Source organism: Lipotes vexillifer, unplaced genomic scaffold (genome assembly GCF_000442215.2).
Source record: "Lipotes vexillifer unplaced genomic scaffold, Lipotes_vexillifer_v1.1 scaffold225, whole genome shotgun sequence".
Classification (NCBI taxonomy): domain Eukaryota; kingdom Metazoa; phylum Chordata; class Mammalia; order Artiodactyla; family Lipotidae; genus Lipotes; species Lipotes vexillifer.
In genome coordinates, this window is record NW_006787630.1 from 232,821 (window position 1) to 249,899 (window position 17,079).

Here is a 17,079-nt window from a genome sequence, read left to right on the forward strand (position 1 = left end):
TCTCTCTCCCTCTCCCTCTCATCCCCTCTGGCCCCCCACCCCTCCCTCCCTCCCTCACCCCCTCTTTCCTGCCCCTTTGCTTGGGGAGCTGCCTGAACGCTGCCACCCCTCCCTGCCGCCCACCCCCCCATTCATTCGGCCTCTCCAGGCCCCGTCGGGGAAGTTTGCACCTCTGGACTCCATTGCTTTGGTCATTTTCACAAAGCCAGGCCGGTGGGGCAGGTCCAGCCGGCCACGGGGGACACGGATGCCCAGGATCCCGGGCTAATCGGTAACTACAAAGAAAGCGGGGTGGGGGGCTGGGGTGCAGGCAGCTAAGCCAGTCAGGGGGAACACCAGCCTCGGGTGGTTAAAAGGCTACCGTTTGCCCTCCCCCCTGCCCACCCTCTCTGTCTGGAGCAGCATCCCCCCTCCATTTCTCTATGGCCCCCCCACCCTGAATGCCGCCTCCACCTTTGGCTCAAGTTAAAACTGGCCAAGCCTGTTAGCAGTGTGTTGAAGGCTGAGGCCAAAGACGATGAGCCTGGACCGTCCATCTGGCAGAGCCCAGATCCTGGGGTGGATGAGGAGGCGTGGGCAACCTGTGAGCCCAGCGGGGGAGGCAGGTGGGGTGGGGAGGCCTGCCCGGCTCCCTGCCACCTGATTCTCTGATGGCATGCTGGGAGGGGGCACCAGGGACTGTGGCCCCAGCCCTGGGCTCTAATCATGGCCCAGTATCTGAATGGGGGTGGCCCTGACAGTTCTTCCGGCAGGGGCTGGGGACTGCGGGTGGGGATGGTAGAGGCTTTGTGCTGACACCCGAGGTGAGACCCTGGAGGGGTCTTGGGGGTGGATCAGGTCCCATGACCTATTTCAGGCCCCATTCATGCCTGTCCTCCCTTCAGTGTGGCAGGCATGGTAAGCATGAATACGTGTTTGTTGAATGAATGGATGAATGAACGAGTGAATGAATCAATGAATGATGGGTCGGGGCAGGCCACAGGGAGGGTCTGGTGGGTTGGAGCCCAGGCCTGCCACTTCAGCTAGACCCTCCAGCCGGTACCCTGGGGGAGGAAAGCAACTCTTCCCATCCCCCACCTCTTTTCAAATCCAACCATCACCAAAAAAAAAAAAAAAAAAGGGCCTGGAAAATCTAACTTCTCCCTGTGGCCTAGGAGGGCAGAGGGCTTGCACTCATCCAGGCTAAGGGGTCCACAGCTGTACGGAGGGCTCTTTCCACAGCCCTCACCCCCTGGTGTGTCCGAAGGGCCCTTTTCTAGAAAGATTCTGGTGGGGTGTGGGAGTGTCCACGTGGTCCCCCCCAAATGTTGAATTGGAAGGCTGTCGGTGTGCTCTGGGTCAGGGAGACAGATGGGGTACGGGGAGAAGGGGACACCCGGTGGCCCTCCGCTGGTTTCTCATTTTTAAATCTCCCCTGGAGACCCCTGCCGCCCCCGCAGCGTGGGAAGGTGAGGGAGAAACTGTGGCTGGATTTTCACCTGGTCAGAGCCTCAGTTTACCTGCTGTTAACAGAGCAGGGTCTCATGAATGTGGGTGGGATTATTTTTTTCTGGCTGGAGAATGTTGGGATCGGGGGCATCTCAGAGTGTTTCCCATTTGCGATCTTTCCTTGGAGGGTGAAAATTAGGAAGCTGGGTGTCCATGATACCTGGCCCTCAACCTCCACTTTGCAGGAGACTTGGGTCAGGCTGAGCCCTGGATGCAGGGCCTGGGGGTATGGGGGTGGGGGTCTTCCCCTTCTATCCCCTCCCCCAATACCATCAGGACCCAAATGGTTCCCCCTCCTGATCCCACCTATGCTGGGCCTGGCAGGACCTAACCTGTGGATGGGAGCTGTGGGGAGCTGAAGGCCAGCAGCTGGGATCGAGGCCTGTTTGTGGGGCTCAGCTGTGTGACCTCTGGCCAGTGGCTGCCCCTCTCTGGGCCTCAGCCAAAGGGAAGTGGAAGGATGACTGGGAGGTTGTGGTGTGGGGATGAGCTCCAGGCCCCTCCTGCCAACATGTCTCTGGTTTCGTTTCTGGGGAGCCTACAGGGTGCAGGGTGCCTGCTGGGGGTGCTGGCTGAGAGCCATGGGGTGGGAGTGTGGACGCCTGGTTGTGGAGAGAAATCCCCTGAGAGCTTTCTGGGCCACCAGAGGCTGGGCACCAGGGGAGCTGAAAGGGCCGGGGTTGGGTGAAGTGAAAATGGACCACCCATTGTGGTCCCTGTGACCACAGCACCCAGTGGGAGGAGGACCATCCAGTATCGCATTATTCTTATGATCACCATCACACCCTTAATTTTCGCATCTGGGGGCCTGTTTGATGCCCAGTGAAGGGATCATCACTCCCATGGGCTTGTGAGCACCTGTGCATTTCATCCAGAAGGGAAACTGAGGCTGGAGGGGCAAATACTGGGTCCCAAGGACCGACCAGAGCTGCCCCCCAGCTGTCACCCACCTGTCTCCCTCCCAGGCCAGAGGAAGCAGAAGTATATCTGTGTGATGAAGGGGCGACACTGTCCCCCAAGCTGAGGATGAGGACCCACACACACACCGCGGTGGTGTGGGGGGGGGGGGGGGAGGGGGCGGGGCTGTGACATCTGACAGCCGCCGCCAAGGGGGGGGGGGAGGGGAAGGGCAGGCCACAGGGAGGGTCTGGTGGGTTGGAGCCCAGGCCTGCCACTTCAGCTAGACCCTCCAGCCGGTACCCTGGGGGAGGAAAGCAACTCTTCCCATCCCCCACCTCTTTTCAAATCCAACCATCACCAAAAAAAAAAAAAAAAAAAGGGCCTGGAAAATCTAACTTCTCCCTGTGGCCTAGGAGGGCAGAGGGCTTGCACTCATCCAGGCTAAGGGGTCCACAGCTGTACGGAGGGCTCTTTCCACAGCCCTCACCCCCTGGTGTGTCCGAAGGGCCCTTTTCTAGAAAGATTCTGGTGGGGTGTGGGAGTGTCCACGTGGTCCCCCCCAAATGTTGAATTGGAAGGCTGTCGGTGTGCTCTGGGTCAGGGAGACAGATGGGGTACGGGGAGAAGGGGACACCCGGTGGCCCTCCGCTGGTTTCTCATTTTTAAATCTCCCCTGGAGACCCCTGCCGCCCCCGCAGCGTGGGAAGGTGAGGGAGAAACTGTGGCTGGATTTTCACCTGGTCAGAGCCTCAGTTTACCTGCTGTTAACAGAGCAGGGTCTCATGAATGTGGGTGGGATTATTTTTTTCTGGCTGGAGAATGTTGGGATCGGGGGCATCTCAGAGTGTTTCCCATTTGCGATCTTTCCTTGGAGGGTGAAAATTAGGAAGCTGGGTGTCCATGATACCTGGCCCTCAACCTCCACTTTGCAGGAGACTTGGGTCAGGCTGAGCCCTGGATGCAGGGCCTGGGGGTATGGGGGTGGGGGTCTTCCCCTTCTATCCCCTCCCCCAATACCATCAGGACCCAAATGGTTCCCCCTCCTGATCCCACCTATGCTGGGCCTGGCAGGACCTAACCTGTGGATGGGAGCTGTGGGGAGCTGAAGGCCAGCAGCTGGGATCGAGGCCTGTTTGTGGGGCTCAGCTGTGTGACCTCTGGCCAGTGGCTGCCCCTCTCTGGGCCTCAGCCAAAGGGAAGTGGAAGGATGACTGGGAGGTTGTGGTGTGGGGATGAGCTCCAGGCCCCTCCTGCCAACATGTCTCTGGTTTCGTTTCTGGGGAGCCTACAGGGTGCAGGGTGCCTGCTGGGGGTGCTGGCTGAGAGCCATGGGGTGGGAGTGTGGACGCCTGGTTGTGGAGAGAAATCCCCTGAGAGCTTTCTGGGCCACCAGAGGCTGGGCACCAGGGGAGCTGAAAGGGCCGGGGTTGGGTGAAGTGAAAATGGACCACCCATTGTGGTCCCTGTGACCACAGCACCCAGTGGGAGGAGGACCATCCAGTATCGCATTATTCTTATGATCACCATCACACCCTTAATTTTCGCATCTGGGGGCCTGTTTGATGCCCAGTGAAGGGATCATCACTCCCATGGGCTTGTGAGCACCTGTGCATTTCATCCAGAAGGGAAACTGAGGCTGGAGGGGCAAATACTGGGTCCCAAGGACCGACCAGAGCTGCCCCCCAGCTGTCACCCACCTGTCTCCCTCCCAGGCCAGAGGAAGCAGAAGTATATCTGTGTGATGAAGGGGCGACACTGTCCCCCAAGCTGAGGATGAGGACCCACACACACACCGCGGTGGTGTGGGGGGGGGGGGGGGAGGGGGCGGGGCTGTGACATCTGACAGCCGTCGCCAAGGGTGGGGGGTAGGGGCACCCTATTTCCTACGGGCCCGTGCTGGGACCAGGAGAAAGGCAGGGAGTCCAGCCGGGTCCTTGGGCTCTGGGGATGGGGCAGGGTTGCGGGGAGAAGGTAGGGCGGGAAGTGAAGATTCCTCAGGAACAGGGCAGGCCCCTGGGTGCTGGCGTGTTTTTGTTTTTAAGAGAGAGAGAGATGAAGACAGAGGTGGAGAGACACAGCAAGAGCAGAGAAGGAGAGAGATACACCGAGATGGAGGGAGGGAGAGGCCCAGGGAGCCGCCCCCAGACCCCCCCCCTCCACAGGAAGAGGCAGACAGAGGGCGGGAGTGGGGCAGAGCTGGAGAAGGGGGGCAGGGAGACCACGAGACCTTCCCCCCGCCCAGATCGGCGCCCCATTCAGAGAAAGGAGGCCTACCCCGGCGCTCCCAGCCCAGCCCGGGGCTCAGGCCAGGCACTGGGGGGGGGGCTCCCACTAGCCAGAGGTCTCCCAGTGGCCAGTCATCACCCCCTCCAGTCACCTGCTGGGGGACAGGCCCCCCCTGGGACCCTCCCTCCGAAGGCGCTGGGTGCACGTGGGGTCCCCCGAGGTGCCTGGTGTGGCTCGGGCCGTTCCTCTCCCGATCGGGCTGAATATTAACACCCAACCTGCCCGGGGCAGGCGCCTGCCAGAGGGCTCGTCCGCTGCCGCGCGGCCCCCATTTATGGTAATCACATATATATTTGCATGTTAATGACAATATTTGTCTTAAAGCGGAGGTTGTGAGGGGGGCCGGTGCAGGTGGAGGGGGCGGGTCGGGGCCTACGGTTTCCATGGGAGCACCAGCTGCTCGGCTGGCGGCAGGGGGGAGGCTGGAGCACGCCGCGATTGAGGCGTGAGATTCCGAGTGTGACGTGCCAGCCCTAGGGAGACGGCGGGCTGGGCGGCCGGCAGGCGCTGCCTGGTGGGGGGGATGGAGGGAGGGGACAGCGGCGGGGGGCTGGGGAGAGCCACCAGGGCTGGCTGTGCGGCTTCGAGCCAGGCACACCCCCCTCAGTTTCCCATGATGATGGGTTTAACAGGCTTTTCTGAGGGTGACTGTGACATCATTTCTGCCTTCCTTCAGGCTGAGGGCATTGATTGAGCACCTACTGTGTGCCGGCGTTGGTGCAGGGCTGAGATTCCGAGCAAATAGGAATCTCTATGTGGCACGATGAAGTCAACAAGTCGTAAATCCATCTACCCCTATGACCAACATTTATTGAGCACCTGCTGTGTCCCAGGCCCCGTCCTAGACCCGGGATACAGTGTTGGGCAAACAGATAAAAATCCTCTCCCAGACTCCTCCCACCCCCAGATCCCATGTGGTGGGGGACACAGTGAGGAGCCAGGAGGTTACAAGGCACTGATGTCAGGGCTGCGATGGTGGAAACCCATCAGCGGGGACAACCCAGAGGAGGCCCCAGCCTCCTCAGTGCTGTTATCTATAGAGTTGGGAGGCCAGCGGGACCTCCCATCTCGGAGAGGGTTGGGGGATGTGAGGACCAGAATGGTAGTTAAAGCTCTTGACACAGGGCTGGGCACAGAGCCATGCTTATTATGCAAGTAAGCTGAGACCTGAAGGGTGGGAAAGATCTGTTGACGGGGAAGGGTGTTCCTGGTAGAGTATGTGCAAAGGCCCAGAGCAATGCTGATGCTGACTCTGGGAAAGTTCAAGCAGGGGAAAGACAGAGTTTTTGCCCTGGTGGGAAAACAGCAAAGAGTCCTGGGAGCCCCAGGGTCGCCTTCTGATGTGGGGCATATCTGGCAGGGCTCCTCTGAGAAGTTCTGGCATGGGGGGGTGGACCCACGAGCTATCTCTGAAATAGGCTGGTGACTCTCTCTTTCACCCCTGTTGTTGGCAGATGAGACCCTCGCCATTAGGAGCACTCAGTAGGACCACACTCACTAATTTAGCCAACACTTGCTGAAAGCCTTTTGGGGCCTTGCCTTGTACTAGGCAAGAGAGATCTGAGACCCCTCTGATCGGTAGACAGAGCTAGACATTGGCACCTATAGCTGGAATGGTCAGGGTTGTATGAAAGGGAGGGGATGCAGGATTGAGGGAACTGGATAGGAAGTTGAAGGCTCGAGCGCCTGGGGACTCTGGCTTGGGGAGAGCCACCAGGGCTGGCTGTGCGGCTTCGAGCCAGGCACACCCCCCTCAGTTTCCCATGATGATGGGTTTAACAGGCTTTTCTGAGGGTGACTGTGACATCATTTCTGCCTTCCTTCAGGCTGAGGGCATTGATTGAGCACCTACTGTGTGCCGGCGTTGGTGCAGGGCTGAGATTCCGAGCAAATAGGAATCTCTATGTGGCACGATGAAGTCAACAAGTCGTAAATCCATCTACCCCTATGACCAACATTTATTGAGCACCTGCTGTGTCCCAGGCCCCGTCCTAGACCCGGGATACAGTGTTGGGCAAACAGATAAAAATCCTCTCCCAGACTCCTCCCACCCCCAGATCCCATGTGGTGGGGGACACAGTGAGGAGCCAGGAGGTTACAAGGCACTGATGTCAGGGCTGCGATGGTGGAAACCCATCAGCGGGGACAACCCAGAGGAGGCCCCAGCCTCCTCAGTGCTGTTATCTATAGAGTTGGGAGGCCAGCGGGACCTCCCATCTCGGAGAGGGTTGGGGGATGTGAGGACCAGAATGGTAGTTAAAGCTCTTGACACAGGGCTGGGCACAGAGCCATGCTTATTATGCAAGTAAGCTGAGACCTGAAGGGTGGGAAAGATCTGTTGACGGGGAAGGGTGTTCCTGGTAGAGTATGTGCAAAGGCCCAGAGCAATGCTGATGCTGACTCTGGGAAAGTTCAAGCAGGGGAAAGACAGAGTTTTTGCCCTGGTGGGAAAACAGCAAAGAGTCCTGGGAGCCCCAGGGTCGCCTTCTGATGTGGGGCATATCTGGCAGGGCTCCTCTGAGAAGTTCTGGCATGGGGGGGTGGACCCACGAGCTATCTCTGAAATAGGCTGGTGACTCTCTCTTTCACCCCTGTTGTTGGCAGATGAGACCCTCGCCATTAGGAGCACTCAGTAGGACCACACTCACTAATTTAGCCAACACTTGCTGAAAGCCTTTTGGGGCCTTGCCTTGTACTAGGCAAGAGAGATCTGAGACCCCTCTGATCGGTAGACAGAGCTAGACATTGGCACCTATAGCTGGAATGGTCAGGGTTGTATGAAAGGGAGGGGATGCAGGATTGAGGGAACTGGATAGGAAGTTGAAGGCTCGAGCGCCTGGGGACTCTGGCTGCATGGCAGAGGGGCATTAGAAGTGGGGTTTTGAAGGATGAATAGGAGCTTGCCAGGTGGAGAAAGCGTTTCATGTATTTATTCACAGAGCACTTTTTTTGTTCTGGGCCCTTTTATGGGTGTGACAAAAAGCAGTGAGTCAGCTAGCTGGATGTCTCTGTCCTCCTGGATGTGGACAGAGGGAACTGGGTTTGCAAAGGCCTGGAGGAGTGAAGGGGCATCGATGGAGTAGAGGAGGAATTAGGTGAGGCATGGGAGGTGAGGCCAGAGAGTTGGCATGGGCTGGACCCTGAAGAGCCTCTTATGCTGGACTGAGCTTGGACTCTTTCCTGAGGACACTGGGGAGCCATGGAAGAATATGGAGCAGGGGAGGATCTCAGACCTGCATGAAAAGGGAGCTTCATGTCCTGTTAACTGTCATGGCCACCATTGGCCTCTTTCCAGCCTCCCAGCCTTGTTCAGCATATGCACATTTCCTACACACCTGGGGCGAGGCTCACAGTATGGGACAAGAGGGTCACAAAGAAGCAGACATGTGCTCAGGTCGCAGTGGTTCTTAGAAAACCAGGTTCCCCTCCCCCACATGGATAGGTGAGGAATTGGGGCTCAGAGACGGGCAACACCCAGACTCAAGTCACACAGCAGTATAGCTAGGTGTCACACCTCCCAACCTGAGACTTGACCCACTTTGGAAGAGAAATAAAGGAGTCAGAGAAAGAGATGTGATTATGGAGACATAGACTCAGGATGAAAGCCATCCAGGGATGCTGGCTGTCCTTGTCCAGGGCCAGAGGGAGGGGCTGCTAGGTTTGGAAGACACTGACCTAGCAATAGCCCTGTTGGTCTGGGGTCATGGTCATCATCACTGACATGTAAGCTCTGTGAGGGCAGGGACTGTGTCTTGTTCACCATTTTGAAGTGGATCATGTGGATGAACAAGGGCCTAAGGGAATGAGAGGATGGGAAGGTGAGGGAGTGGTTGGATGTGGGGGGTGCTGGTCAACAGGTGGATGGCTGGATACGTGAGTAGATAGTTCTAGGTATGAATGGACGGATGGGTGACAGTGACTTGGTGGCTGTATGAGTGCATTGCTGGATGAAAGAGTGGGTAGACAGATCAAAGGCTGAATGGATTGATGGATGGATGGGTGGGTGGGTGGGTGGGTGGGTAAATAGATGGATGAATAGATGGATGGATGGATGGATGAATGGACGGAGGAATACATGGGTAGAGGGGTGGATGGATGGGTGAGTGGATGGATAGAGGGACGGATGACTGGCTGGCTGGGTTGGTGGACACCCCTCCAACATTTACCACCTTCCTCCCCACCTGAATGGGAATGATCATCAGCTTTGCAGCCGGACAGGCTTGGTTCCTGTTCCTGGCTCTGCTTTTTATTTCTGTGTGATCTTGGACAAACCACCGTATCTTTTTTCTGAGCCTTAGCCTCCTCATTTGTAAAAGAGAAAGAATATCAATAGTTGTCTTACAGAGTAGTTGTAAAAATTAGAATTAGTTTATAGAATGTGTTTAATGCAATCACTGTCAATAGTGTCTTGCGTATACTTGGTGTCAGTAAATGGTTGGGTAGCCAGATAGTCAACAACTGTCTGTCAGATCTCTGGGATGTGCCAGAGCTAGGCTCTGGGGGACACAAAGCAATCTGCGGGGAGGAGGGATTGACAATAAGTGAGCAAACAGATGAATAAGATTTGGGTAGGAGAGAGTCGCTCTGGAGGAAGTAAAATGAGATGTGTGTTGGAGGGTGACAGCTGACCTTGGGTGACTGAAGATGTCAGGAGGTGACATTTGGGATGAGACCTGCATTACAGATGAGAAAGCTGTTGTTCTAAACCCAAGGGAAAGGCATTCCAGGAAGAGGACATGGCATGTGCAAAGGCCCTGAGGTCAGAATTAGTTTGCTGTGTTGGGAGAATAGTGGCCTGTGTGTCTCAGGGCCCAAAAATCTGGAGGTAGTGAGCACAGTATGTGCAAAGGCCCTGGGGCAGGATGGGGCCTGGTGTATTGGACGAACAGTGGAGACTTCTGCCACCACGGTTGAGCCCAGCTCCTCTGAGGGGCTCCTGAGAGATGGCGGGTTGCCTGCAGATGTCATGTAGGGTAGATTGTGACCTCCCCTAACTGTCCTTCTACTTCTCCCAGCAGCCTTTAAGGGTGGAGTCTTCATTTCTGAGAGGTGGGGAGGGGGCACTCACTATGTCCTTGTCCCTGACCCTCTGCTAGGAGGAGGGACCCAAGGAGGCATTCCTACCACAACTAGGGGTCTCCCGAGCAACCTTATGGGGAAAGGCAGGCTCAGAGAGGGGAGGGCACCTCCCCAAGGACACACAGCACGTTCATCATAGCAATGTCTACGTTGGAAGGGTTTTGGTGTCATCTAGAGCTACCCCAAGTGGGTGGGTAGGGCTGCAAGGTCATTTCTTCACCTACCTACCCACCCCCTCTCTCAACTGTTTTTTTTGTGTGTGTGTCCCTATTATGTGCCACCTTTGAGTGAACCAGACCTCCTGTGCCCACAAGGAGCACAATGTGCTGTGAGAAAGTTGTCAGCACAGCTGAGTGGTCCTAAGGATGGTGATTTAAAAAGTCAAATCGTCATCTCTTGGTGGGGGGAGGTGAGGAGGAAGGGGTCCAGTGAGATGCGTCTCACCCAGAGCGATCCTGCCCCCTGGGGGACACCGGGCGTTGTCTGGGGACATCTGTGGTTGTCATGAGTGGGGGGGGTCCTGGCTTTGGCTGGGGACCAGGGAGGCTGCTCCACACCCTACAGCACCCAGGATGGCCCCCACAGAGGATGACCCGGCCCCGATGGCAGCAGTGCTGAGGGGGGGACCCCGATCTAGGATCACACCAACATTCTGGCCTGAGCGGTTGGTGGTCAGTGTGGTGTCATGTAGACAAGCCCTCAGGGTGCTCAGGATAGAACCATGGAGTCACCCTCACTCTCCCCTGCTCACATCCTCGCTCACTCTGCTCCAGACACATGGGCCTCCTCGCTGTTCCTCCAACACGCCAGGCCCGGTCCTGCCCCAGGGCCTTTGCATGGGTTGTGCCCTCTGCCTGGACCACACTTCCCCCAAATAATCACATGCCTCCTCCTTCATCCTCTGCAAACTTCACCTTCTCAGTGAAGCCATCCTGCAGATATGATTTATAATCTCAGCCACTCTCCAGCACTCCAAACCCCTCTTCCCTGCTTTCCCCCTTTTTTTTCTGTGAAAATGAGAACTTCTGATGTACCATAGATTTTACTTTTTATTTTATTGGTTTTTCTCTCCTCCCAATAGACTAGAAGCCCTATTAAGATGGGATATTTCTGCCTTTTGTGTTCACTGATAGGTCTCGAGTGCTTAGAAAAGTACCTGAAACACAGCAGGTGGGTGGGTGGATGCACGGATGTATGGATGGATGGATAGATAACTTGATGTGTGGATGGATGAATGGGTAAATGAATGAATGATGGATGGATGAATAAAGTAATGGATGATAAATAAATGGATAACAGATGGATGGATGGATGGATGGATGGATGGGTGGGTGGATGGATGGATATGAGGATGGACAGGTGAATGAGAGGATAAATGAATGGATAATGGATGTATGGCTGTATGGATAGATGGACAGGTGGATGGGTGGATGGATGGGTGGGTGGATGGATGGATGGATATGAGGATGGACAGGTGGATGGGTGGATGGATGGGTGGGTTGATGGATGATGGACAGGTGGATGGATGGATAGATGGATGGATGGATGGATGGACAGGTGGATGAGAGGATAAATGAATGGATAATGAATGGATGGATGGACAGGTGGATGGATGGATGGATGGGTGAGTGCACGGATGGGGGAATCACTGGTGCAGCGATGGCGACTAAATCCGTGGGAGGAGTCAACATGGCCGTAGGCAGGAAGTGGGGGGTCCAGATGAGCCCTGAGAAGCCCCAGTGTGTAAGGTGGGGGCAGAGGAGGAGGGAGCAACAGAGGCTAAGGAGCGGCAGCCCAGAGACAGTGTACCCAATGGAGTGTGAGCCCTGGGTCCTAGGTCTTGCCCTCTTGGACAGGAAGCAATGAGTTTATAAGCAGAGGGAGGGGCCCATCAGCCCCACCATTCTCAGCAAAGTGGGGGATGGCTTCAGGATGAGAGGATGGACAAGGAGGTGGAGAGGGTGACCAGGGACAGGGGGTGGTGGAGAGGTGGTGCCACAGCAGAAGGGGATGTCTCCTATAATCCTTAGTGGACGGTATTATTATTTTATGGATGAGAAAGTGGAGGCTCAGAGAGGTTAAGTGGCTGGCCCTAGATCACACAGCAGAAGGGCATCGGGCAGGGTTAATTCCCCGTCTTTAGTCCCTTGATTAGCACTGAATTGAAAGATCTTGAGCCTGGGGTGCCAGTGTGCGGTGGGTGGGGATCAGAGGGGTTTGAGACGAGGACTTTGCACAATCGGTCGTGGTTGGAGTCCTGGCTGGGGAGGGGAGGAGATGTTGGTGATCAGAGAGAAATGAAAAGGGCTGTCTCTCCTGCTTTTGTTTCCCCAGCACAGCTGGCACATGACAGGTGCTCAGGAAATATTGACTGACCTGATGCTGGGGCATGGGGTGGGGGCGGGGGGAGGGAGAAAAATGAATCAAGTGTAGTCGCCGCCCTCCAGGAGGTGGTCTTGATATTAGCAGGTCAGTTTGGAAACAAAGTCATTCAGTCAGTCAGTATTTATTGAGCACCTACTCTGTTCCTGGCACTATGTAAGTTCTGGGGACCCCAAACTGAACAAAACACAAACTCCCCCCATCCTCTTGGAAGTGGCATTTCAGTGGGGGAGACAGAAAAAAAAAATTATGTGCCATTTGAGATGGTGACAAAGGCACGGGAAAAAATAGAACAGGGTGGGGGGTGGTTGAGGAATGTTTTTGGGTTTTTTTTGGTTGCATTGGGTCTTCGTTGCTGCACGCGGGCTTTCGCTAGTTCCATCCAGCCAGGGCTGCTCATTGCGGTGGCTTCTCTTGTTGCAGAGCACGGGTTCTAGGCGCGTGGGCTCAGTAGTTGTGGCTCGTGGGCTCTAGAGCACAAGCTCGGTAGTTGTGGTGTATGGGCTTAGTAGCTCTGTGGTATGTGGGATCTTCCCACACCAGGGAATCGAACGCATGTCCCTTGCACTGGCAGGCAGATTCTTAACCACTGCGCCACCAGGGAAGTCCCAGGACTGTCGTTTTAAACAGGGTGCTCCATGGAGGTTTCACTGAGGGGGTGACATTTGAGCCAAGACCTGAAGGAAGTGAGAGGGTGAACCGTGCAGAGATCTGGGGGAAATACATCCCAGAACAGCTTGTGCAAAGGCCCTGGGGCAGGATGGGGCCTGGTGTGTTGGAGGAACAGCCGGGAGACCCGTGTGTCTGGAGCAGAGTGAGTGAGGGGGAGAGAAGGAGGGGGGAGGGCAGGGAGGGGAAGGGGGAGGTCGTTCAGGGCCTTGTGGGCCACGGGGAGGACTTGGGCTTTTACCCCAGGATGGTGGGAGCTCTGGAGGGTTGTGGGCAGAGGAGGGATGGGGCCTGGCTCAGGTGCTCACAGGCGCCCCCTTGTGGCTTCTCTGGGGAGGACAGACTGTGGGTGCCAGGGCGTAGCTGGGGACCAGTGGGGAGGGGACTGAGTTGGTCCAGGTGGGGCTGGACCAGGATGGAGACCAGGAACAGTGGCCAAATTCTTACTGAGCACGTGCTGTGTGCTGGGCCCAATGCTGGACACTGGGAACACATAAGTGACTGGGACACTACCTGTCTCCACCCCCCTGACCCAGCATCAATTGGGGATGGGGAGGTTTCCCTGAGGAGCAGTGGCTCAGTTGGGACCTTCAGGTTGAGGAGAAATGAGCCAGGCAAAGATGAGGGTGAGGGTGTGTGAATCAAGGAAATGGCAAATTCAAAGGTGGTCAGCGAGGAATTTCCCTGGCGGTCCAATGGTTAAGACTCCGTGCTCCCAATGCAGGGGGACCAGGTTCTGTCCCTGGTCAGGGAGCTAGATCCCGCATGCCACAACTAAAAGATCCCGCATGCCACAGCTAAGACCCAGCACAGCCAAATTAATAAATATTAAAAGAAACAAAAACAAAGGCAGTCATTGAGAGGCCAGGCGTGGGGTGTGTCCAGAGTCAGGGTGCAGCCAGGGACACGACCAGTGTCCATCAGGGTCAGTCCCCAGACCTACCAAGCTGCCTGGGAAGTGACAAAAATCCCAGACTTACGCATGAACATAAGGACTATGAATAGTAAAAAGGAAAAAAAAATTGTTTTTCTTTTCATTTTTAAAACAGTTTTTTTAGTTCATTAGATCAGTGTAACCAGCTCCAGCGACTTAAGCCGTCCCCAACGCTCTGGAATTTTCTGGAACTCAGAAGCCCTTTACCCACCCCCAGTTTGGGTTTAGCACCAGGGCTTGTTTCTGACTTGCTCTATGACCTCAGGAAAGCTGCTCAGCATCTCTGAGCCTGGGTTAACTCCTCTGTAACATGGGGATAAAAATAGTGTGAGAGGGCTTCCCTGGTGGTACAGTGGTTGAGAGTCCGCCTGGGGATGCAGGGGACACAGGTTCGCGTCCCGGTCGGGGAGGATCCCACATGCCGCAGAGCGGCTGGGCCCGTGAGCCATGGCCGCTGAGCCTGCGCGTTCGGTGCCTGTGCTCCTCAGCGGGAGAGGCCACAGCAGTGAGAGGCCCGCGTACTGGAAAAAAAAAAAAAAAATAGTGTGAGAAACCAGGGATGGCAGGGAGAGCACCTGCATGAGGGCTTGGCTCTGTGCACATGGCTGGTACCACTTGGGGGATTTTTAGTCAGTCCTGTGGGGGTCCTTCCCATGAAGGCCCCCAAACCCTCAGATGCAGCAGGGCCCAAACCGCGTTCCACCTCTTCCTTCCAAACTGCTGCTGCTCCTGGGTCCCCATCGGTGCCAGTTTCCTGGGGTAGCCGTTCCAAATGATCACAGATTCTCTCTCAGTCCTGGAGGCCAGAAGTCTGAGATCAGGGCTGTGCTCCCTCTGGAGGCTCCAGGGGAGGGTCCCTCCTGCTCTTCCAGCTTCTGGGGGCTCCAGGCGTCCCTTGGCTTGTGGCTGCATCCATCCAGTGTCTGCCTCCATATTCCCCTGTCTTCTGTGTGTGTCTCCTCTTCTGTCACGTATAAGGACACTTGGCATTGGATTTGGGACCCACGTGGTTGTCCAGAATGATCTCATGTCAAGATCCTTACTTACATCTGTAAAGACCCTTTTTCCAAATAAGGCCCCGTTCCCAGGTTCCTGGAGTGGATGGATCTTTTCTGGGAGGACCAGCATTCAGTGCCCAGAGATGCTTCTCATCTTCTGGGCTTCCCTAGCCCTGTGTCCCCATCTCTGCCCCAGGCTGACAACACACAGGGGTGTGTCTATCTCTGCCTCTACCCAGCCTGGAGCCTTAGCATCACCCATTAGTCAAAGCATTGTCTCCAGAACCCCAGCTGAGCAGAGGCCTGTTGCCATGGAGGGACAATGGCCACCTCTGCCCCCTTCCTCAGAGAGGAGCATCCCCAGGGCTGGGGGAAGAGCTCTGTGTCATGTGTCATGCAGGTATGGGCTTAAGTCCTAGCCCTGTCCTATCTGTGGGTGACCTGGGCCACTGGGAACCTCAGTCTCCTCACCTGTAAGGTGGGCATTCTTCTCCCTACCATCGTAGGCTCTGTGGGGTCGGCCTGGGTCTCCATGTTTGGGAGGGCTGTATTAATGGTTCAGTTTATCTGTGCATCAAACAGTTGGTGTCTAGACTAGATTGTAGGTGGCCCACAATGGTCTTTTCATGGATGCTCTTAAGGCCACGTTTGTCTTAAAATATTAAAGGTGTGGAGTGAGTTCAGGAAAGATGGCAGAATTGGGTGCCTCTGCCACTCCACACCCCAGGGACCAAAGCCCCAAAAGTGCAGTGGATGGGAGTGAAGCCCATGACATCAGATACCCCTGGCTTCAAATTCCAGCTCCACCCTTTACCTGCTGTGCAATCATAGGCAAGTCACTTTGTCTCTCTGAACCTCAATTCCTCCATACAATGCATAACACCTCCCTCATAGGATTCCTGCAGAGAAGAGAAGGGCGTGGAGCCAGGTACCCAGGACAGCGAACGCCCTAAGTGTTCAATGAATTGGCTGTTATTGCTACTCTGTTATAAGAGGGGAAATATTGTGGTGCAGAAGGGCTGGGACTGGAGTTAGACTTCCAGGTTCGAATTCCACCTCTGGGACCCGTCGCTGTGTGACAGCTCAATGTCTGGTGTTTCCATGTCCCCGTCTTAAAATGGGGAGAAAATAGATACAACAGTGCCATTCTCTTGGGCTAGGCTGAGGGTTTGAAGGGTTCATATGGGTGATGTCTCTATAAGATGCTTGGCACTCAGTGAACTTCAACTATTACTGTCATTATTACAACTTCAAGTCATGAAATTCCAAAAGCTGTGATCTTGGAGCAGAGACCAGAGGATCTCGTCAAGAGGAGGGACCCTCAGGATTTCCCAGTAAAGAAGGGGATCTGCTGCTTGCTTGCCTCCAGGGACAGGGCACTGCCTCCCTCCAAAGAGAGCCATGATGAGGTGGATCTAGTTGTTAGACAATTTTCATATATTGAGGAAATCTCTTGTTTCCCAAGGATCCCCCCATTGGTCCCTACTCCACCTGGGGTGTCGAGAGGTCAGCTCTTGTCCAGGCTTTGAAAAGTGGGGGTGGGTGTGAAGGGAACCATGGGGTTGTCAAGTACTGAGCATTCTGGGTTATTGGTTCTTGGAGGTGGGGCTGCCCTATTGACCTGCCCCGCCTCTACAGAACCCCAGGGCTTGGCCAGCGCGGGGCTTGGAGTGTGTTTTGCTGAACACCTGGTCCCACCCTCTTGTCATTGATGAGGCTGGTGTATAGGGTGAGGGTAGCCAGGGCTGGAATCTGCTGAGAGGCTCACCCATTGTGGGCACCGGCTGGGCTGAGATTTCCCTGGGAGGGTCCCTCTAGGACTAGGATGCAGCAAACCAGACCCCCCTCAATTGAAATGGGGTCCATGGCCTCTTCAACATTTGATCCAGCAGCACATTCTGTCAGAATGGTGGTACTATTTTAAGGTTCCTTACAGGGAAAGTTAAGGCAGGGGCCTGTGACCCTCCACATAGGCCTGGGGGGCCTATTTCCCTCAAATTTCCTGGGGGAAATTTTTAGAAAAGATGCAAACTCAAGGCAGTGTATCCTAGTGGTTAGCACACAGTTCGAGGCGCCTGAGTGCCTGGGATGTTCCACTGTGTGACCTTGGCAAGTCACTTCCGCTCTCTGTACCTCAAGCCTTCATCTGTAAAACGAGGACAATGCCAACAGCTCCTTTGTGGGGTTGCTGTGACGATTAAATGAGTCAATATTGAGTATAAGCTTATTAGCAATAAAAACTAAAGAGCTTAGGGCTTCCCTGGTGGCGCAGTGGTTGAGAGTCCGCCTGCTGATGCAGGGGACGCGGGTTCGTGCCCCGGTCCGGGAAGATCCCACATGCCA

At 55.5% G+C, this 17,079-nt stretch overlaps 1 protein-coding gene across 2 annotated transcripts in view; it reads left to right on the forward strand.

Annotated features, from left to right (window-relative positions):
- The window catches only part of CELF5 (CUGBP Elav-like family member 5), a 51,444-nt gene that overhangs the window by 743 nt on the left and 33,622 nt on the right, over nt 1-17,079 (forward strand). The gene's annotated exons all lie outside the window — the stretch shown is intronic.